Below are 24,956 nucleotides of genomic sequence, written 5' to 3' on the forward strand. Positions count from 1 at the left end.
CACTAAATAAATCAATCTATGCAGAGAGTTGGAAGACATTTAACTGTCAAACACAACCCTGTTGTATAAATTATATTGAAAATCGTGTTTTTCAATCTTGTTGCCTTCTTCTTTTTCTTTTACTTACAGATGGTATGTTGTAAAATAATTCAAGATGTTAGAACTGTTGTTGATGACTAAAGCCCTATGATCTCTATCCCCCTGGATATCAACAGAATCAAGTCATTTCAGATATCCAATCTGCTTCCTTGAAGATATTACATAATATATTCGGTTAATCTGATTGGCCCATCAGTCAGTTGTCAGGTTATCAGGTAAGGTAAAGGTTATCAGCTAGCAGCGCTAGCTAGTCCTTAAACAAGTAATGCAACTAGTTTGCTACAATTTAGTTAATTGCAGTCATTCGAAAACATCCACAGCAACTGTGACAATGTATTTATCACCTGCTAGCACAGGTTAGCACAATGTTAATCTCCCATAGCAACCGATCACACTGGTCCCATGGATTTGTTTACATTTGAAAGCTTCATGTATTACGATACTAACTTCACATCTCCTTACAATGAACAGAAGGCCACGCCCCCTAAGCATACTGAGAGTCGGCTGTGCTCAGAGAGGATGCCCTAAACAGTTATAACAAATCCAATGATACATCTGAACCTGAAGAAATGGCACTCCCAACAACCTTGTTCTGACTGAATTAACATCATTGTACTGGTTCTTTAACCCTTTCACTACCACACTATAGAAGGTTAACCCTTTCCCTACCACCTTCTGTAGTGTGGTGGTGAAAGGGTTAACCATTTGTCGTGTGGCAGTGAAAGGGTTAACATTCTGTATTGTCACAGTGAAAGGGTTAACCATTTGGTAGTGTGGTAGTGAAAGGGTTAAGAACGATAGGCTATCCTTCTCTGGTTACATAATATGACACACTAACAACACTGGGTTGGGGCTCATGTCCACCTCATGTGTGACTGCAGTGAGTAATTACTTCTTACCAGCAGGTGGCAGTATATACCAGTATACCAACCAAAACAGCCACCTGTTCCACTACCCCTTTCAAATACTGCTGCAAAACATACTCCATAAATTCCATAAAGTGTCCTTTATTGAATTTCTTCATTGAATTTGAGGTATCTCGTAATAGTATACAACACGTACAAATTGAGCCGGCAAACTTCAGGTATAACTAAGCTATAACTTAAAAAGGGCACTGTCATTATAATTTGTGGCCACTGGGTAGTAAACACGTTCAAATGAAATGCAAAAACACACTGCATTGCATAACGCAGATGATTAAAGTGTGTCTCTTACATACTTCAAACGGACCTGGGTAGCTTGGTACTCGGCTTAATTAGCTTCAGCAACATCAAGGGAAACCTGGCCCTTATAATTATTAAGCCATCTCCATGACTCACTCTTATCCCGGTACACCCCCTCCAGTCAGGAGTAAGTACTGCGTGCCCCTGTATTTTCTATGTGTGTATGTGTGTGTGTGTGTGTGTGTGTGTGTGTGTGTGTGTGTGTGTGTGTGTGTGTGTGTCTCTGAGTTTGCTCGCGTGCGTGCACAGATGTGGGTTGACGTCATAAGTTACAGAAGTTACAAAACAGATGGCTACTACAAGTTGAAAATTGATTTTGGGTTAAGGTGTAAACAATCTACAGCCTATGATACAGTTCAATGATGCACACAATGTGACGTACAGAGAGGTTAAATCAAATAGGCAGCTATAAATAATGCAGTATGACTAATTCGGACAGAAAATAACAATAGCAGTGAGTCAGAGCCCAGAGGCGTATAGAGGCTTGGATCAATGGAGGTGATTCAGAGAAGCTTCTGGTTCACTGTGAGAGAGTGAGTGAGTGAGTGAGTGAGTGAGTGAGTGAGTGAGTGAGTGAGTGAGTGAGTGAGTGAGTGAGTGAGTGAGTGAGTAAGTGAGTGAGTGAGTGAGTGAGTGATTACATACAGGGCCTGTTAGAAAGGCTCAGCTGGGGACCGTTTGGACTGGTCACACTATGCTTAGAGGTGCCATGAAGTTCAACCTGGTCGCGCTTGGTCGACTTACAAATTTGACGTTTTTTCCAAAGCCACTTAAATGTCATATTTTGAGGTGATATAGTCAATTGCACATACGATAAGATAAGATAAGATATTCCTTTATTGATCCCCTTGGGGAAATTCAGGCATCATAGTAGCATGGGGGGGGGGGGGGGGGGGGGGGGGGTACAGGTAGTAGAAGACATGATACAGGTCATACAATTATAGTACAGTGGGCATGCACATATGGGCAAGTAGGCAGTATAAAAAGGTCAAGGTGCAAGATGAGGGTATGTAACTATGCCCTCTCAGTTCTATTTGCCCTACAATAAATATAGTTACAATATATATCAGCACTGCAGCAATCATACACCAGCAAACATTTAAGTCCCTCTGCTGGAGATCAAACCTGGGGCACCCGTATGGGAGGCTGTCTTGACTACCTCAAGGTGACCGAGACATGCTTTGTGTGTGTAACCCAAACTTTATATCTTAACCATAACCGTTACTCTAATCCTAACCATAATCCTAGTCTTGCTGTGTGTGGATCAGGGTGTGTGGGTGTATTAATGAAGTGGTGAGAGCACTCGCCTGCGACCGCAATGATAGTTTATCAGTGAGCTGGATACAATCCTACCTGGAGGGGAGGGAACAGATGGTGGAAGTAAACGGTACCCTATCCCCCCCCCTCACAGTGAGCTGTGGTGTTCCACAAGGAAGCATACTAGGACCGCTACTATTCCTAATTTATGCAAATGACATGTCGTCAGCTTGTGACTGCAACTTGTTCCTGTTTGCGGACGACTCAGCCCTGCTGGTCTCTGACAAGAACAAGTTACAGGTTGAAAAAGCCCTCAGCTCGGAACTAGGCAAAATCTGCATATGGCTCGCCGACAACAAACTATCATTACACATGGGCAAAACAGAGTCCATTCTCTTCGGTTCAAATAACAAACTCAGCAAGACTGACGACTTCTCGGTTACAGTGGGTGACAATATTGTCACAAGGAAAGATGAAATTACCTACCTGGGTTCCATCCTAGAGGCTAATCTTTCCTGTGACAAAATGGCATCCAATGTAATAAAAAAAGTCAACCAACGAACGCGATTCTTGTACCGGATCTCCTCTCTGGTAAACAAGAATACCCTGAAGACTCTAGCAGGAGCACTCATTCAAGGGTACTACGACTATGCTTGCACCTCATGGTACCAAAGCACCTCAAAGGCACTAAAAAACAAATTACAAACATCTCAAAACAAGCTAGTCAGACTACTACTTGACCTGACTCCTAGAACCCACCTCACCCCTGCCCACTTTGACAACCTAGGATGGCTTAGAGTAGACGACAGAGTACAGCAACTTGCAATGGGCCTGGTCTACAAGATACACTACGCGACCAAGGTACCCATGTACATGTCAAAATACTTCCCAAAGGTCAGTGAATACCACGATCACAACACCAGAGGGAGCTCCACAAATCATGTAAAACCCAGATTCGGCTCAAACAAGGGACTAAACACGTTTCGCAATTATGCCACATCAATGTGGAACGCCCTGCCTAAAGCTGTAAAGGAATGTGAATCACTACCCACCTTCAAAAACACTCTCAAAAAACACCTACGTGAGACTGCAATTCGAAACTGGCCCCTACAAATGTCCTAACCTAGTTGTACAGTAAATGACCAAGTAAGGCTTTGTCAACATTCCAATGTACAGTGTAAAATGTGTGTGTGTCCCCTACCCAACCCCCCCCCCCCCCCCCCACCTCCAATGTACAGCCCTCACCCAACCCCACCCCACCAACCTCCTCCAATGTACAGTTTCTACGCCAAATGTATATACACTCCTTTTCTGGACACTTTTGTATCACAAACAGTACTGTATTTGCAAATCTGATATGTCATAAATGTATAGATGTAGCAGTACTGTCTATCTGTATGTCATGTATGTCATATATGTTATGATGAATTGAAAATGGGGGACCCTGGTGGAAACAAGACGAAAGTCTTTCTCTGGTCTGCATCCCCTTAACAATTGTATGTATTGAGATGTACTGTACTGTACCCATTCTGCAATCTGTTAATAAACTTTTCAATCAATCAATCAATTGTTGGTTCAACTCTCTGTCATAGCGTTTGTTTTGGACTTGTTTTGGGCAATAATACATGTGTGTGTGTGTGTGTGTGTGTGTGTGTGTGTGTGTGTGTGTGTGTGTGTGTGTGTGTGTGTGTGTGTCTATCAAGGTTATTACAGTTAACTAAAACTAAAATTAAAACCAGGTGTAAAAAAAAAAACGTTTCAGTTAACTGAAATATAAATAAAAACTAGATTTTAGGAAAATAAACAAAAACTAACTGAAACTATTGTTTACTTAGGAAACAAACTAAAATAAATAATATACAGAACATTTGGTCAAACGTGTCGACACAGCAAGCATAAGGAGGCATTGGTGCATAATGTTTAATGAGACGTCTACATGGCTGTGAGTCGATTGCCTTGACAAATTTTGTATCACACAAACAATACCCATTCTGAACTTCTTAAATCTTGCCTCTGACCCCACGTATTATAATAAAAAATAAAATAAAATAGAATAAAACAATTCTAAACAATAAAAACAAAAATTAAACTAGTGTGTGTGTGTGTGTGTCTGTGTGTGTGTGTGTGACAGAGATAGAAGAAAGATGGGGCTCATGGGTGTTGCTTTCTTTTTTCTTTCACTATGGACTGTACCAAGCTGTAGCCTGTTACACTAATGATGCTTTAGCTGCATCCTGCTTGTTAAAGAAGCACTGCTCTATGTTGCTCTGTGCTCTCTCCCTACTACTACTACTGTGGCTACTGTGTCATTTATACCCACAGTATAAATAAATTTGTGTTTCCAGTCAATGCGTGTGTGTGTGTGTGTGTGTGTGTGTGTGTGTGTGTGTGTGTGTGTGTGTGTGTGTGTGTGTGTGTGTGTGTGTGTGTGTGTGTGTGTGTGTGTGTGTGAGAGTGTGTACTGTATGTATGTGTGTGTGCGGTTATTTCAAACAGATCATTCATTAGACATGCTCTCTCTCTTGGGCCACTGGTTAGAAGCATTAATGGGCCACTGGTTAGAAGCATTATTGGGCCACTGGTTAGAAGCACTATTGGACCACTGGTTAGAAGCACTATTGGACCACTGGTTAGAAGCACTATTGGACCACTGGTTAGAAGCACTATTGGACCACTGGTTAGAAGCACTATTGGACCACTGGTTAGAAGCACTATTGGACCACTGGTTAGAAGCACTATTGGACCACTGGTTACGTTGCCTGCCTTGTGCTTCATGTTCTCTGAACATGTGATGTTTTGTAGCAGATGTTAGACTGTGTTACTATCTATCTGGTTGCCTGCTAATTGAGCAGGCTTTTGGCTGGATGTTGTGGGCGATGTCATAGTAGTAGCGAATTAACTAACCATAAATAAATAGTAGGGCTGGGCGATTCTTGCTAAAATGTGAATCACGATTTTTCTCTCTAGAATTGAGAACACGATTCTCTCACACGATTCTTATTTTTTCAATAAAATAATTTATTGCACTCTTTCTTAAACAGACAACATAACATATATCAAAGTGTTTGATTTAAACTTAAACATAACATATATGAAAGTGCTTAACATAAACTTACAAGTCTCTTGTAACATACAAAATAACTCAAGTCAGAATCGTCATCATTTAAAAAAGTAAAGTAAAAAGTAAAAAAAAATTAAAATCGTCATAATTTAGAACTGAGATTGCATAGGTCTATGAATCGAGATCATGATTTTTTCTTCGATTAATTGCCCAGCCCTAGTATACAGTGAGTATATTATTAGTTGATTATATCTAAATGATATCTTATATCTAAATTAGTAGATGTAGAATCATGAGGGGTTCAGGTTGGCGCACCACATACAGCGATGCGGTGCAACGCAGTCGTCCCGGGTTCGACTCCCGGACCTTTGCTGAATGTCCTCCCCCTCTATCTCCCATACTTCCTCTCTCTCTACTGCTCGGAGAAAAAAAATAAAAAAAATCTACCAAAAACATAAACATAAAAAAAAAGAAAAAGATATAGAATCATGAAAAAAAAGAGGCTTGGATTAAAAGTGCCTCGCCCCGTTTTTTCCCCAACGTGTCACAAAGTGAATGCCTAATTGCTACTACTAGACCAAAAGAAACAGAACACAGAGTATTCACCTTTATCCAAGGACATAGAGAGAGCAATCAAAGAACATTGACATATCACTGATACAGATCCAGTACTTAAGAACAGTTTTTCTAAGCCCCCTCGTGTTGTGTACAAGAGACCTCCAAACCTACGAAACATGCTGGCGAGAGCAGACCTTCCCCCTCCATCACATTCACATTTCCTCAGCTCTGTTCCCTGTGGAAAGGACCCCATGTGGTCACTGGCAACAATGCCATTTCGCACACAAAATTACTCATTCAACCAAGAAGATAACATCAAAGGTGTAATTTCATGCTCTACGGCTAATGTCATATACATGTATAAATAAATGCCTATGTGGACTGGCATACACCACCAGACCTTTAAAAACGTGAATCGCTGATTACCACAGTACTATCAGAAACAATGTAATATCTAGTCCTGTGGCTGTACACCTTTCCGGTGGCAAAACACAGCACTTTCACTCTCAGATATGTGGGAATTGAAGTAATCAAACATCCACACAGAGGGGGAAGACACAAACTCTATGCTCCTAAAACGTGACCTCTTCTGGATATACATACATTGGGCACTTTGGCCCCTGTAAAGGCCTCAATGAGGACATTAGACAGTTTTTTGTGTGAATTCATTTCTTGTCATGTCTACTAACAGTAACACTGCCGTTCTGTATGTTGTGTTCTTAATTTTGGAGGGTTAATTTTTGCATTTGGTATTACATTTTCCCTATGTCAGAAATAATAGATAGGTCTACTTTTATAATAGACAGAGGCACCTCTAATAGGGGGTATGGCCATAGAGAGCCCCTCCCCCTCCACTGGACCACCAGGGGTCCCATGGTGGTTAGCGGAAGGGTACAGTAGGGCCTCTCTATTTAGTCCTTTTGGAGTACAAGTTTTCTTTATGTACCTTTTGTATATATGTCGCATATATATATATATTAAGGCTGTCAAAGTTAACGCGATATTAACGCGTTAACACACAATTCTTTTAAGGCCACCATTTTTTTTGCGCATGATTAACGTTTAGAAAAAATAATATATATAGATTTTTTTTTTTATTATTATTTTTTTTTTTGCTTCACTCAGGTGTATTATTGATACTCTCATTGATTCTATGTTTGTTTCTGACTCAAAGTGTGTGTGTGAGTGAGAGGGAGAGAGAGAGAGAGAGAGAGGGGGGGGGGGTGAGAGAGAGAGAGATGAGGAAGGGGCAAGAGAGAAAGAGAGCTGGGAGAGTGTGTGTATGTGTGTGAGAGAGAGAGAGGGTCCTCAGTCCTTGTGTGGGTAAATAATGTAACAAGTTCCTAACGTTTTCTTTCCCCTATTATTTCATGCACACTTTATTCATTGTTTTAAATTATTATTTTTATCTTTTAAGTTATTTTGTGCATCACTCTGTTTTGAATTTGATGTAAATTTGCAATGCATGAGGGTCATCCTTTTGTGTTAAATGTCTGCATAAAGCAAGCATTTGTTGACCCTCATGTTGATAAGAGTATTAAAACTTGAAAAAGATCTGTTTAAGGTAGATTTAGAACAGATACAAAATATCTGGTTGTCAATCGATTAAAATATGTAATCTGATTAATTGCTAATTAATTAATTGCAAATTAATCGCGAGTTAACTATGGACAATCATGCGATTAATCAGATTACATATTTTAATCTTCTTCTTCTTCTTCTTCTTCTTCTTCTTCTTCTTCTTCTTCTTCTTCTTCTTCTTCTTCTTCTTCTTCTTATTTGAATTTCCGGCAGTGTAGACGCATCGTGGCGTATTACTGCCCTCCGCAATTCTTTTGATGGGCTCTTCTTCTTCTTCTTCTTCTTTTCCCGCAGTCTACTGGAACCCGTCATCCCCTACTTTGTCCATTGGAGTGCAGCTACTGCTGCTACTTACTGTCTGAGCCCCCCTCCGCGGGACCCTCCTTGCCCCCTGCAATCTTATTCTGAGCTGCTTTGTCCCTCGCAGCCCCCTCAGCCAATTCCCTAACCACCTCCTCCCATTCCAGACCTTCCATTCCCAAATGTTGAACCGCTATCCTAACAATCATCTTCACCATCTCTGTTCTACCCTTAGCCTCTGCCATACCAGTAACCGATTGACAGCCTTAATATATATATGCAGGGCCGCCTGGGAGAAATGCGAGGCCCTGTGCAAGATTTAAACGCGAGCCCCCCCCCCCCCCTAAAAGGTAAAAAAACTGAAAAAAAATTATATATATATATATATATTTTTTTTCATACAGTCAACATATTCTTAAATAATAGCGCTGCCCGAGGCTGGGCATGATACAGTCAACATATAGCAAGAGAGAGAGCGAGAGAGAGCTCTCGTTCTACAGTCAATATACAGTGTTATCGCTGCACAGACCCGGCAATGCCCCTGACCCTCCACCAGAGCAAGGCCAGAGAGAGAGAGAGAGAGAGAGAGAGAGAGAGAGAGAGAGAGAGAGAGAGAGAGAGAGAGAGAGAGACACACATTGGAAAGAAACAACCCAAAACCAGAGCAAATTGAAATGCTATTTGGCCCTAAACAGAGAGTACACTGGCAGAATACTGAAACTCAGCGAGCACAGCCTAGCCATCGAGAAAGGCCGCCATAGGCAGACCTGGCTCCCAAGCGAAGACAGACCCACTGCACACAAGATGAGGTGGAAACCGAGCTCCACTTCTTAACAACCTGCCCACTATACCAAGACATATACTTCCCACAAATTGCAAACACCCAAAGAGACTTTGAAAACATGGACAATAACTCAAAACTCCCATACCTACTGGGAGAAATACAAGAATGTGAAATAAAGCCCATTTGAATTGAAGAGAGAGAGATAGATAGAGCATGTCTGTGTGTGTTAGAAAGAGAGAGATAGAGAGAGAGCATGTCTGTTTGTGTGTGTGTGTTAGAGAGAGAGCATGTATATGTGTGTGTGTGTTAGAAAGAGAGAGAAAGATAGAGAGAGAGAGCATGTCATTTTGTGTGTTAGAGAGAGATATAGAGCATGTCTGTGTGTGTTAGAAAGAGAGAGAGAGAGAGCATGTGTGTTTGTGTGTTAGAGAGAGAGAGCATGTCTGTGTGTGTGTGTGTGTTAGAGAGAGAGCATGTATGTGTGTGTGTTAGACTTTTAGAGAGAGAGAGAGAGAGAGAGAGAGAGAGAGAGAGAGAGAGAGAGAGGAATAGAATAGGTTGCATGAAAATCTTACCCTAACGCAAAATCAATGGCAAAGTTGGAAGGAGACGACATCGACGCATTTTCCGTGGAGATGAAAAGTACCAGTCCCTTGGGAGTCCTAGTTTATCTGCCACACGTTAGCACTCGATAACTTAGCAATTAGCTAAAGGCAGGGACGGTAACTAGCGTTAGCCAACGCTAGTTACGCGTCCTTGCCTTTAGCTAATTGCTACAACTAGCCGACATAGCTATAGCCTGACTGAAGGTTCTAACATGCAACAACTTTCATCTTCAGTCCATCTGCCGAACATCCTCTTTGTCTTGGCAAAGTTGGCATAACCATCATACTTGGTATTGATAACAAGCTTATGGCACACAGTGTTATTTCTTCTGCTCCATGCTGCTTTTCAAAAGACATCTACTCGTTCCTCTGGATAGCGCTGAATAGATCCTGTACCTGGCTGACTGTAATAAAAAAACAATAAAAAAAAACAATAAAATAATACATTATTATTATTTTTTTTGCTAGGCCCCCCTTCCCACTGGGCCCTGTGCGACCGCACTGCTCGCACACCCCCTGAGGCAGCCCTGTATATATGATGACAATGTGCAACAGGTGTGTTACGTTGTGTGTGTGTGTGAGTGTAGTATGGACTGTGTTTTTTTATATCTTTTTTGATCCAGCACCGATCCTATTGGACATTAATACGCTCATCAGAACATGTAAATAAAGTACTAATCGACCACAGGAAAAAGGGTACATAATGTATGTTATGTTATAGCCATAAGTAATATATTTACATATTGTATAAGTAATATTTTTTACATTTTGTATCTGCAAAAGTCCAAAACAAACGACCTGCAGGAGTCGAACCGACAATGATTGTGTTTGCGGGCGAGTGCTCTCACCACTAGACTAATCGACCCACCCACCCTGATACACACACAGCAACGCTATGATTATGGTTAGAGTTAAGGTTCGTTTTAACGGTCGCTTAACGGTTATGGTTACAATGTGTACCTTTTTTCCTGTGGTTGATTAATACTTACATATTTTAAACGAGATCGGGCTGTGTGTGTCTTTCTTATAGTTTCTTATTAAACAAGGGTATTCATTATTCTTTATCTATGGTTACACCTTTGTTTACCCATCTGTGACAAGTCCAAATGGCTGCGGTGAAAAAGGCCTATAGACAGCATAAAGGGAGAGTGAAACATGTCATTTTGCACGTATACATACTGTGTCTGGGACAAACAACTAGACAGAGAGACACTGAAGTGTAGAGGCATCCGGATCGGGAGAGAATCAAAATGGCCACTACACAACAAAAGCCTATTGTGCTACTCTTTCTCGCTCTCTCTCCTAACTCTTTCTCTCTCTCTCTCGCCCATTGATCCTCTCTCTATCTCCCCATCTCATACTGTACTTTCCTCTCTCTCTCTCTCTCTCTCTCTCTCTCTCTCTCTCTCCCTTTCCCTCACTCCCCCCCCACCCCTCTCTCTCTCTGCCTGTCTCCCTCTCTCTCTTTTTCTTTCTCTCGCTCTCCCTACTGGTACAGTCCGGCAAGTTCAGTGGAGTCTTTGCAGATGAACAAAGGGTCTTTGAGGACCTCACCGAGTGCATTCCAACTAGCCGTGGTACGACACCCCCCCCCCCCCCCCCCCACCCCGACCCCACCCCATCTTGTTCCAAAGCACAGCAGGGCTCACAAGAGCAACACCTCGAGTGACATGAGAGAGTGGAATTCACTTTCAGGGAACTGAATCAAAGACAGAGAAATTATATATAAGTGCTTCATAAATAGATTTGGTGATCGTTAGCGACCGCTCAGCTCGACCACTAACTCAAGCCTCAGGAGGTGGCTGTGAACTAGCCTTGATCCACCTGTCTCTTCACTACAGGGAATGACTGAACTACAATGAGACCAAATTGACTCTGTACAAAAAATAAAAAAAAATAAAAGATATTGACATTTTTCTAGTTGAATGATCTCCAATGGCACATGAAAATATCCCAAAGGGTGGATGAAACCTCCAACAGCTCACGAGGAGGCAGTGCATCAAACTTGTGCCTCAGAATATAGGCCACTACTCTGGACCGTGTTGTATTACACGGTCTGGTGGCTCCATGGCTTTTGCTAGCACTAACAATGGCCCGTATTCAGCCGTATTGTGCTCACTAGGTACAGGCCAGCGCGCTCCCATCCCATCTCTCTCTCTCTCTCTCTCTCTCTCTCTCTCTCTCTCTCTCTCTCTCTCTCTCTCCACTCTGGTGGAACTTAAGTCCCCTAGTCTCTCTCATTCTCAGTGCAAAATATTAATTATGACGACCCCGAGCTGCGTGCTATACTTAGGCTACTTGAGGTCAGAAGCTGTTGAAGGTTGTGTTGGAGTGGGTTCATTATGTTATGTTCATTATTCTCTTTAGCACCAGTACAGTAAGATGTGCTTCCAATGCGGCCCACAAAGTGTTTTTCTTTCAGCGCGAGGCGAGCTTCCATCCTGCTAACATGGATGGTATACATGCCAACAGTAGAAGAAGAGGAGGCATACAGATCTGCATGTTGTTTTCTCCCTTTACAGTAATGTGAGCTCTGTGGTATTTGCAGGCAGGAAAGACCAGTCAAATTCCTGTATAACCTTTATTCCAAAGGTCAAAAACTAAATAATAATAATAACTGTATTTGTATAGCACCTTTTATACAGGGGATTGCAGTTCAAAGTGCTTTACATCAGTAAGAAATAAGACATAAAATCTGTGTAAAACAAGCAGCAAGAGCAAAGTATAAAGTGGGATAAAATAATGCAGATATATTAATCAAATCATATCAGAACCTCACATTCCAATAGGCTTCTTGAATTTCTATAATCTGTTACAAAACATGATAAAGGTCATAGTATGCACCCAGCGGATAGTGGGGCATAGAAATACAAGTAAAAATAACATTGGACATTTACGGGGGCCAGTTTCGAATTGCAGCCTCCCGTAGGTGCTCTTTGAGAGTGATTTTGAAGGTGGGTAGGGATTCAATTTTTTTTTGTGGCTATGTTTGTAAAGAATATGTTTGTTGTAATCACGGCGGAAGCCTTCCTCACCCCTCCTCCTTCCTCACCATCACCATCACGGCGGAAGCCTTCCTCACCCCTCATCCTCTCATACCCTTATATGGGCAGCATCCGATCCCCGGGTTCCCACGCTACCAGCACCCTAATTGACACGGCTGAGAGGAATCCCCTCATCAGCGAGATGGTACTTCAGGCCACGGATCCTGTTCTACCCTCGTCGGAGTCAGGTACGACGACTAGCTCTAGCCTTGCTACTCTACACCTTGTTGAATTGCCTTGTCGCTAATCCTGTTCTCTCTGTGCCCCAGGACCACCGCCCCGGTACTCCGCTCACTGGACGCCGCGTGCGGCACATGGAACGCACCATTCCTCACCCCAAGAACATTCTTGTACCTGTCTGTCGCACATTCCTGTTGTGAACTGTCTGCTTGGGGAACCACAATTAAAACCCACCTAAACCGCTTCATTCTCTCTCCTCCTGTGTTCTGCAATTGGGCTCCGCCAAACCCCTATCCTAACAATGTTAGGTATTTGGCCACATCCAGCTTGTCTGTGATGAGAGTGTTTTCTGTCTTTATGTTTATGTTTGTAAATCTGGTTTATCTTTTTGCTACAGCCTAGTTGGTTCTTGAGTAATTTCCAAAGTTCACGTTTTTATAAAAACATTCTCAGTTTTGTCACCTTTAAATAAAAGGTGTTGGGCTTTAAGACCAGTGGTGGAAAATAACTAGTATTTCTACTCAAGTACTGTACCTAAGTACAATCCAAGTACTGTACCTAAGTACAATTCAGAGGTACATGTACTTTACTTGAGTATTTTTCATTTAAAAAAACGTTGTACTTTTACTCCACTACATTTATCTGAATGCATTAGTGAATTCTGGTTAAGTACTTTAATATTTGAAACCAGCAATCATAACATAATCAGAGCAGCACAACTGGACCACTTTAATATAACCTCAATAGATCCGAGAACTGGATGCTCCTGAGCGCTGAAATACAAGAACGTTCTGATAGTATATTAAAAATCTAATATTTCTCTACTTTCACTTACATGTACGTAGAATTTCAAATCGAAGGACTGTAATCTCAGTACTATTTTATCTGGGTATTTCTACTTTTGTGTACTTCTTCCACAAAGCCTGCGCTGAAACTCCACAAGACTTTAACCTGGAGAAGTGCATGTCAGCAGCCATCATGACGTTGCCATTGAAAGTCACAACCCTCTTTAGAATGCAAAGCACAACACTGGCAGTGGGAGCTACACCATATGCCACATTATTCCATATCCTTAACTGATTTTAACGGTTGCCAAGTCCTGTAAATTTATTTACACAAACTGTTTCAGAATCACATTAGGTGACAGTCCTTACTCACTTTCCCAGTTCAGCAGCGTCTCCTATAAAGAATTAAACCAGTAGATGCACTATTTAGTATTCTACTGAAGCCCCAGGCCCCTTGTGCCGAGGCAGTAGAGAAAGTACTATATCTCCTCCAGTAGAGTCACACAGGGGTAGTGTGTTTGCTTGCTGCATACAGCAACACGCCGCTTCCCCCGCTGAGGATCCTGTGCAGTAGTTTGATGGAAACAGGCGTTTAAGCTCACAGTAAACTAACACTGACATGAATGCTAAAACTCTGAACAAAGCGGCTTTGGTGCAGGCTAAGCTGAGCGACTTCAGTAAACGACTTATTTCATGTCATTGTAGCTGATGTGTGGCTGGAAATGACCTGTCAAAGGATTCTTATCCAATTGGTTAGCACTAGACATTATTCTCAATATCATCAGGGTTGATTATGTCAAAGTTATGAACACATTTTTAAACTATGTGCGTTTGAATTTTTTTTCAATTACCATAATGTTCTCTTAAGTAGCCATGATTGACCCATAGTTTTATGATTAAAACTAAGAGTCCTTCAGCTGAGCCATTCAAGCGGATGGAGTGGACCGAAGTATTAATTTGCCCGTTATTATCATTATCCAAAGTTTTAAAAAACTCATTCAGATGTCACTTGGTTGCTTAGCTTGGTCAAGTGTAACCTTTTAATGGGCACAAAGTAATGACAGCTAATGAACTGAACTAACCTTCAACTAATACAAAAACTAGTTTTTTTATTTGAGTTTTTATAGCAAAGACAAAAGCAGGACACTGTGGCTACAGTATACTATGCTTAGTTTAGTCCAATATATTGCTATTTAAAAGGAGACATCTTGTAACAAGGAATGATATATGTGATTATCACTTGTGAATGTATTCAGAACAACTATCTCCCAAAGCCAGAGAACAAAGAGCTAAGACTCAAGATATAAAACCTGAAGCTGCCCTTGTAGACCGGGACTGATTTTGTGGACCCACAGAATATTTTAGTTTTAAACCCAAATAAACTTGACCTGAAACAATAGCGCTTGATACTGTATATCTTAGTGCTGTGTTCTCCAACAGTCAATCTGCTATGCCGTCCCTCCCTGCAGCTATGCTATGACATCACAGAAAACATCACAGCTTCAGGCCCCGTCCTCTAGTTTCTGGCTTTGGGGGAAAGAACTGTTACTTTACCACACATTTCGACTGGACTGTCCTCGTCTCAGCAATAGCATAATGAACTGTTGTATTAAGTGGAACTCGACTTTAGGGGGGAAAAAGCAGCCTGCTGCTTAAGGCCCTCCCGTAGTCGGGCGAAACGTACGCGGACCAGACTCCGCGCGGTATGTCCAGCGGAGTGAGTGTTCAGAGTAAAATGCAGATCGGTGTCACATTAAATGCAGGTCGAGCAGTGTTTAAGCTTCGCACTTGGAGTCCACTTGGAGTCCGCTTTGAGTACGCTTTGAGTATGCTTTGAGTCCGCGCGGACCTCTGCGGAGTCCGGTCCACGTACGTTCCGCTCGACTATGGAAGGGCCTTTAGCGTATTTGCCGTCAGCTCTTCTCCTTTTCATGTGGGATTGGAGCTCTGATCCTGGTTAGAGCACGGCTGTTGGATAAAGGGAGCGGTGCTGTGTGTGTGTGGGGTGATCTGCATCTTAAAAACCCTTTCATTCTTGCATTAAACAGTAGCTTCAGTGGCAGGTCAATAGGCATTAGGTCTGACAGCACATTTAAACTCGCTGCTCTTGGCCAGCGAGAAAATTAAATCGACTGTGGGGGTTCACTTCTCTTCTTAACCTTTTCACTACCACACTACAGAAGGTTAACCTTTCACTACCACACTACAGAAGGTTAACACTTTCACTACCACACTACAGATGTTTAACGCTTTCACTACCACACTACAGATGTTTAACGCTTTCACTACCACACTACATAAGGTTAACGCTTTCACTACCACACTACATAAGGTTAACCTTTCACTACCACACTACAGAAGGTTAACCTTTCACTACCACACTACAGAAGGTTAACGCTTTCACTACCACACTACAGATGTTTAACGCTTTCACTACCACACTACAGAAGGTTAACACGTTCACTACCACACTACAGATGTTTAACGCTTTCACTACCACACTACAAAGGGTTAACACTTTCACTACCACACTACAAAGGGTTAACACTTTCATTACCACACTACAGACAATTAATCTTTCACATACGGTAGTGTGGCAGTGAAAGGTTAACCGTCTGTAGTGTGGCAGTGAAAGGCTTAACCGTCTGTAGTGTGGCAGTGAAAGGCTTAACCTTCTGTAGTGTGGTAGTGAAAGGGTTAACCTTCTGTAGTGTGGTCGTGAAAGAGTTAACCTTCTGTAATGTGGTAGTGAAAGGGTTAACCTTCTGTAGTGTGGTAGTGAAAGGTTAACCGTCTGTAGTGTGGCAGTGAAAGGCTTAACCGTCTGTAGTGTGGTAGTGAAAGGGTTAACCTTCTGTAGTGTGGTCATGAAAGAGTTAACCTTCTGTAATGTGGTAGTGAAAGGGTTAACCTTCTGTAGTGTGGTAGTGAAAGGGTTAATGCATTTAGCTGTCTTTCTTTCCCTTTCTTTCCATAAAAGTCCTACTGAAATACAGTTGTGTTTCCACTCCGTGGTTTCACATCAGCCCATATTTAAAACACAGTACACACACACACACGCACGCACACACACACACACACACACACACACACACACACACACACACACACACACACACACACACACACACACACACACACACACACACACACACACACACACACACACACACACACACACACACACACACACACACACACACACACACACACCAATGCAAACGGTGAGTAGAGAGTGCACGTGTGTGTAAGCGCGTGCACACGCCTCTCTCTCCGTGCGAATGTGTGCGAATAATTGTCAGCCCTTAAATCAACGAGATAAGACCTGTTCATTCACAGAGGCCACAAAGAGACCACAGCACAAAACCACTGTCTGCTGCCAATCCGTCCCATTTCAGACCGCCGAGGCACGGGCTGCTATCTGACCACAAAGATAACAAACTGACACAAAGGAATGAAAGACATCTCTATATTATGCGGGGCCATAAATGCAGCTATTTCTGGAGCGTAAATCCTCCCACCCGGCCCCGGGAGAGATAGAAGACGCAGCCCTCTTAGTCAGAAAGCCCATCACAGAGCCCACCAGCTTCCCTTACACAGCCCTCTGCTCTCCTGTGCAACAATGTGCCGTATTATGGGCCCAGCGACGCTAACGTCTACAGTCAATGAGGAGGGAAGACCTCGGTGCTGCACATCAATGGGTTTCACTGTCTCACATAGCTGTGGGATAATAACGCCTGCAGTCCTGCTGAGTCTGGAGAAACAATGAATACGAACCTCAAAAGACTTCATGATGAAGAAATAAAGAAGAGTATATATATATATGTAAGCGACAAAGCAGCAACAAGCATGGTTTCTCTCTTAGTAGCAGCAGTAACGTCTCTACTGCGGTGACGTCCTTCAACTCTTTATGAGGCTTGACGTGTTTTGGCTGCTCAGATGACAAACTGGAGGAGATGCTCATGTCTCGTGTCTCATGCACCTCTCATGTCTCATGTCTCATGCACCTCTAATATTTCATGTCTCATGCACCTCTCATGTCTCATATTTCATATCTCATGCACCTCTCATGTCTCGTGTACCTCTCATGTACCTCTCATGTCTCATGTACCTCTCATGTCTCATGTCTCATGCACCTCTCATGTCTCATGCACCTCTCATGTCTCATGCACCTCTCATGTCTCATGTACCTCTCATGTCTCATGTCTCATGCACCTCTCATGTCTCATGCACCTCTCATGTCTCATGTACCTCTCATGTCTCATGTCTCATGCACCTCTCATGTCTCATGCACCTCTCATGTCTCATGTACCTCTCATGTCTCATGTACCTCTCATGTCTCATGTACCTCTCATGTCTCATGCACCTCTCATGTCTCATATCTCATGTACCTCTCATGTCTCATGTCTCATGTACCTCTCATGTCTCATATCTCATGTACCTCTCATGTCTCATATCTCATGTACCTCTCATGTCTCATGTCTCATGTACCTCTCATGTATCATATCTCATGTACCTCTCATATCTCATGTACCTCTCATGTCTCATATCTCATGTACCTCTCATGTCTCATGTCTCATGTACCTCTCATGTATCATATCTCATGTACCTCTCATATCTCATGTAACTCTCATGTCTCATATCTCATGTACCTCTCATGTCTCATATCTCATGTACCTCTCATATCTCATGTACCTCTCATGTCTCATGTCTCATATCTCATGTACCTCTCATGTCTCATATCTCATGTACCTCTCATGTCTCATATCTCATGTACCTCTCATATCTCATGTACCTCTCATGTCTCATGTCTCATGTCTCATATCTCATGTCTCATGTCTCACACACCTCTCATGTCTCATATCTCATGTCTCATGCACCTCTCATGTCTCATATACAGTATTATGTATCATGCACCTCTCATGTCTCATGTCTCCTGTCCTCTGTCTCAAAACAGCAAAGTGGCCAACTATGATCCTGGTCACAGGCAACAAGACAACAGTGTAGCACAATATTGAATTTCTTATTGCAGAGAGATATTTTACGCTCTGACTTCTGAGTTTTCTGACATTCATTTCTACTATGAATCGGGTTTAGGAAGCTGACATCAAGTTCCTGGGCCAAGCCGCCATTTGTAGAGGATCGCTCTGGTTGACTCTGTGTGTTGACAGGCAGACACCTTTTCTCTATCTCTTCCCCCGATATGAAACACTGGAGGCTGCAGCGTTTCTGTGCTGCCAATGACTGGTCAGTGTTAATGACTGCGAAAATGGACTGTGGGACAAGAGGTCTATTCCACTAGCATCACATTATAGCAAGCCATGAAACATCCAATTATAGCAAACCATACAGCATCACACTATAGCAAGTCATGAAACATCCAATTATAGCAAGCCATAAAGCATCACATTATAGCAAGTCATGAAACATCCAATTATAGCAAGCCATAAAGCATCACATTATAGCAAGCCATGAAACATCCAATTATGGCCAGCCATGAAACATCCAATTATAGCAAGCCATAAAACATCCAATTATAGCAAGCCATGAAACATCAAATTATAGCAAGCCATAAAGCATCACATTATAACAAGTCATAAAGCATCACATAGCAAGTCATAAAGCATCACATTATAGCAAGCCATAAGACATCCAATTATAACAAGTCATAAAGCATCACATTATAGCAAGCCATGAAACATCAAATTATAGCAAGCCATAAACGATCACGTTATAGCAAGCCATAAAGCATCACATTATAGCAAGCCATGAAACATCCAATTATAGCAAGCCATAAAACATCCAATTATAGCAAGCCATGAAACATCAAATTATAGCAAGCCATAAAGCATCACATTATAACAAGTCATAAAGCATCACATAGCAAGTCATAAAGCATCACATTATAGCAAGCCATAAAACATCCAATTATAGCAAGTCATAAAGCATCACATTATAGCAAGCCATAAAACATCCAATTATAGCAAGCCATGAAACATCACATTATAGCAAGCCATAAAGCATCACATTATAGCAAGCCATAAAACATCCAATTATAGCAAGCCATGAAACATCACATTATAGCAAGCCATAACGCATCACATTATAGCAAGCTATAAAGCAGCACATTATAGCAAGCCATAAAACATCACATTATAGCAAGGCATAATACAAAATATTGTTGGTTTCCTGTTGGTTGTCAGTTTGGCCATGGGTAGGTAGGGAATTTATTTTATTTAATTTTTTTATTTTATTCTTTCCCACGGCGACTATGGATAGGGAATTTCTTTATTTAATTAAAATGTTCACAACAACATGGATGCATGTATTCTGCCAGCATGTTTAATATCCATAATACTAAATGTTTGACTAAGATTTCGATGAAACTTTATTCGTAAAAAAAAAAAAAAAAAAAAAAAAAAAAATTTAAATCATAAAATATATTGGGTCGCACCTAAATCGGCAGGGTCGGTCGGCAACCGGAAACCAACTATTATTTTTGTTAGGCCCAAGCCATAAAGCTCACATTATAGCAAGTCATAAAGAATCACATTATAGCAAGTCATAAAGCATCACATTATAACCTTATCACAGTATTACGGGCATCTTCTAAAAATAACTTTGTGTATGATGGCTCCCTGGGGTGAGCGCTAAGTGAGTGGTGGGTGGCTGTGTGACAATGTGTGAATGTGTGTGTGTTTGTGTGAATGTGTGTGTGTGTGACTGGGTGAGAGTGAATGAGAGAGAGAGAGAGAGGAAATTGAAATGCATGTGTTTGTGTGTATGTGCTAGTGTTGTCACGATACTGGAATTTCGACTTCGATACGATACCTTGAAAAGTAACGATACTTCGATACCATTTCGATACCAAAAAAAAATATATATATATTTTTATTATTATTATTTTTTTTAAACAAATTTAGCTTTTGTTGCTGGTTGATTCTCCTCAGCTTCTCTCTGGTACTATAAGAGAAGATAAATATAACACTTTTAAAACCCTTTGTTTATCTTTAGATCACACATTTAAAAATAACTGTTCATCTCACTTCAATCATTTTTATTGCAGATGCAGAACATGGTATTTTCTCAAGCAGACAGATGTAAACACTGTAATCTGTGTTGCATGTACCTGACAAACTGAACTGTTTGTATTACAGTTAGTAACAGTTTCGATTTGTATTTAAAGATAACGAGAGAGAGAGAGAGAGAGAGAGAGAGAGAGAGAGAGAGAGAGAGAGAGAGAGGCTATGCTCGGAGCATTTTAGTAACGTTACATTTTCAACAAGATTGCTGCTATTTATACACTTCATGGAAACGGGGTAACGTTAACCTTATGTCGACTGTAGTATTGTATGACCTCGACATAACGTTTAAACGTTAACGTTACTCCGTTTCCATGCAGTAATTATAAATGTGGCCAGCTAAGCTAAGCTAACGGAGCTAACGGCTAGCAGTAGCTAACGTTAGCTGGTAGCTGTAACGTTACTAACAACGAATCAGCTGTTGATATTATGCGCCATCAGTAGACAACGTATCATGTATTAAACTAGAGTTAATGGTTTAATGCTTCAGTCACAGTGACGTTGAAAGAGCAGCTGTCACGAACCTCTTTCATTTCCTTATGGAGATCCACGTTGGCACTGCTCTGTAACACCGCTTGCAAATAGCATTGGGGCATCTTTATCTTGTCCTTCGTTGTTTACTTCAAACCCGAAGTACCTCCAAACAGCACTTCTGCTGTTTTCTTTATCCACAAGCACAAGTTGCGGAGGCTCTGCATTTGCCATCTTCAGCTAAAATGTTTGTTTACAAACTGAAGACGGCTCTGTGAGGGGGAGGGCTGGACTCGGAGGAGGCGGAGGGGCAAGCGTGCTCTGAACAGCGTGTCAACAACTTGCGGTAGAACACTCGCCAGCTGGTACCGATACTGCAGAAAGTATCGGTATTTCGGGAAATGAGTATCGAAACCATTTTAAATATTCAGTATCGATATGTATCGATACTTCGATATTTTTGACAACACTAGTATGTGCGTGCGTGTGTGTGTGTGTGTGTGTGTGTGTGTGTGTGTGTGTGTGTGTGTGTGTGTGTGTGTGTGTGTGTGTGACTGGGTGAGCATGTGTGCACATGTTTGCAACTATATGTTGCATCATTAGTACATGCACAAACACAATTATGCATTGATTGTGAGCCGTTGCCAGTGACCATGGTGTGTAACCGTGACCTGCCCAGCCTCGCAGCTCTGAACGCAGGGCAAGAGCAGGGCAGTGATAGCAATATGTTTTCACACATTAATTGGGTCACTCTTTTAATTATTCATCAGTGCACATATCCTTTTACATGAATAAGGCAAAATACATAAATAAATAAGCATCAGGCTGCCGATTTAGGTGCGACCCAATTTATTTTATGAGTTTAAAAAAAAACGTATTTTTTACAATAAAGTTTCATAAAAATCTTAGTCAAACCTTTAGTATTATGGATATTAAACATGCTGGCAGAGTACATGCATCCATGTTGTTGTGAACATTTTAATTAAATAAAGAAATTCCCTATCCATAGTCGCCGTGGGAAAGAATAAAATAAAAGATTTAATTAAATAAATTCCCTACCTACCCATGGCCTTAACTGACAACCAACAGGAAACAAACAATATATTTTTTTATGCCTCACGTTAGATGTATTGATTTCTAGAATTGTGATGCCTGGATCTCTTGGCTCCTCTACCGACTGTGATAAGAGATTAATATTATTACTTCAAGGCCCACATTGTGGGGACCCTTTGTGTTAATAGTGTTAGACAGTCAGTGACTGAAATAGGCCACTGGAATGCATGCTGGGTAACAGCGTGAGGCAGGGGCCTTTAACTCTGCTGGAACAAAGAGAGGGATCTCGTAATTGTTGTGTTATCATTATGAATCCACGTGGGGGTTTATGTTGAATGATTTACAGTGACTGAAATGATCTCCCACTGTTGTCTTTGTGACGGGACATAATGGCGCCACAATGGCTGGCAGCCAGTAGAATCGCTGCTGTGTTGTACATAGCCAAGGAGATGCACAGTAATATGCATGAGATAATATTATATAACAATGATGGCTTCTAGACATGGCTGCCCTGGGGTTTACGGTATAAACAAAACAACAAATCTCAACACAGGGTATTTTATAAATATTCTCTCTATTTCAAGTCAGATGAATAGTACATTGATTTGAGTACACAAGCCTCTTCTAAACAGTGTTTCCTCCACTGAGGTGCACCTCTCCATCGGTTGACTTGCTTTCACATTGGGGTCAGTGCTTATTCACTTTATATTTGCATGAGACATGAGAGGTGCATGAAACATCCTTTCATATGTACGTTTTCTGTTCAACTCCTCGTGAATTTAACTGGGACATGCCGTCATAGCAACTCAAATCGCAGAATTTCATATGTAAATGTGGATTTCATTTCATATCCTGTTCAGAGATTGAAAGTATATTTTGAATCTTGAAGCTGGGCTGTATAGTCAAGACCACCTTGGGTCAAGTCCAAGTCAAGTCCAAGGTTCAGGTCCAGTCGAATTTGAATCGAGACCAAGTCTGAGGGAAGTTCGAGGCCAATCCAGAGCCAGTCCAATACTATGCAAAACCGACTCAAATAATTAACCTTCATATCAATATTCGCTCATCAATTATGATATTGTGATATTGTTATGCACAATTATAAAATCTAAATGAATGATAACAACAACAACAACAACAACCACATATGAACTCAAAAAGAGATCTTCAATATGAATTATTGGACAATTATTGGGATATTGTTATATACGTGAACAGATATTATGATATATATTTATATCTTAAAAGTTTCCAAATTATTACTGTGATATGAATTCATTTTATATCACCCAGTAAGCAATACATGTGACCTATTATTTCCATGCGAGTCAGACAGCTTTTGTAAATACCATTCAGTCCCTGGTGAATGCACTTCAGCACTCACCCGCAAACACAATCATTGTTGGTTCGACTCCTGGTCGTTTGTTTTGGACTTTTGCAGATACAAAACGTTAAAAATATTACTTATACAACATGTAAATATATTACTTATGGCTATAACATAACGTACATTATGTACCCTTTTTCCTGTGGTCGATTAATACTTTATTTACATTTTCTGATGAGCGTATTAATGTCCAATAGGATCGGTGCTGGATCAAAAAAGATATAAAAAAAATACAGTCACCATCTTATATACCCATAGTCAATACTACACTCACACACACACAACGTAACACACCTGTTGCACATTGCCATCAATATATATATTAAGGCTGTCAATCGATTAAAATATTTAATCTGATTAATCGCATGATTGTCCATAGTTAACTCGCGATTAATTGCAAATTAATCACATATTTTTAATCTGTTCTAAATCTACTTTAAACTTTTTCAAGTTGTAATACTCTTATCAACATGAGAGTCAACAAATGCTTGCTTTATGCAGCCATTTAACACAAAGGGATGACCCTCATGCATTGCAAATTTGCATCAAATTCAAAACAGAGTGATGCACAAAATAACTTAAAAGAAAATAATAATTTGAAACAATGAATAAAGTGTGCATGAAATAATAGGGGAAAGAAAACGTTAGGAACTTGTTACATTCACCCACACAAGGGCTGAGGACTCACCCCCCCCCCCTCTCTCTCTCTCTCTCACACGCACGCACGCACGCACGCACGCACACACACACACACACACACACACACACACACACACACACACACAGAAGACAAAGGCAGCGCAGAGTCAAAGAAAGAGCAAAGCCATAAACCAAATTGTGGGGATGAAGAAAAAACAACAACATGACATGCAGATTATCCATGGTACTTGCATACTGTGATACTGTGCACCGATAAGCAGCACATGCATGATGATGTGATGCACTATGCTGGATATCCCCCAGGGTCCAGATTCTGAGGTTACAGGGCATTTTGACCCTTAATTGAGTGGAGGATTAAGAACAAACCATTGGACGCTTCCAGAATCGTTGATGTGCTCCCTGCCAACCCTGTTGTTAAGGGTCTGAGACCTTGGTAATTAAAGTTTTTTCCATCAAGAAAACACTAATTATTTTTACGTCTCGCTCACCGCTCTTCAAAGACCAGTGCCAAAAGCAATAAAAGAAAATAGAATATTTCCAGAATAGTGTACGGTACAAACGTCATCTCAAATGACTGCATCAAATCAGAAAAAATGGAATGCATGACTAAAGTAAAGATGTATTAAGAGAAAAACTAAACTGTTGTTACTATGTTATTACTGTATTGTGTTGTCTTGTTTCATGTAAAAGAGAAAAGAGAAAAAAAAACCATACAGTGTTGCTGTCACGCACGCACACACACACACACACACACACACACACACACACACACACACACACACACACACACACACACACACACACACACACACACACACACACACACACA

At 41.2% G+C, this 24,956-nt stretch overlaps 1 protein-coding gene across 1 annotated transcript in view; it reads right to left on the reverse strand.

Moving 5' to 3' along the window:
- The window catches only part of prom1a (prominin 1a), a gene marked incomplete at its 3' end in the record, with an annotated part of 151,021 nt that overhangs the window by 57,612 nt on the left and 68,453 nt on the right, over positions 1-24,956 (reverse strand). The window lies entirely within an intron of this gene.

This window comes from Notolepis coatsorum (genome assembly GCF_963971535.1).
Source record: "Notolepis coatsorum genome assembly, chromosome: 16".
Classification (NCBI taxonomy): Eukaryota; Metazoa; Chordata; class Actinopteri; order Aulopiformes; family Paralepididae; genus Notolepis; species Notolepis coatsorum.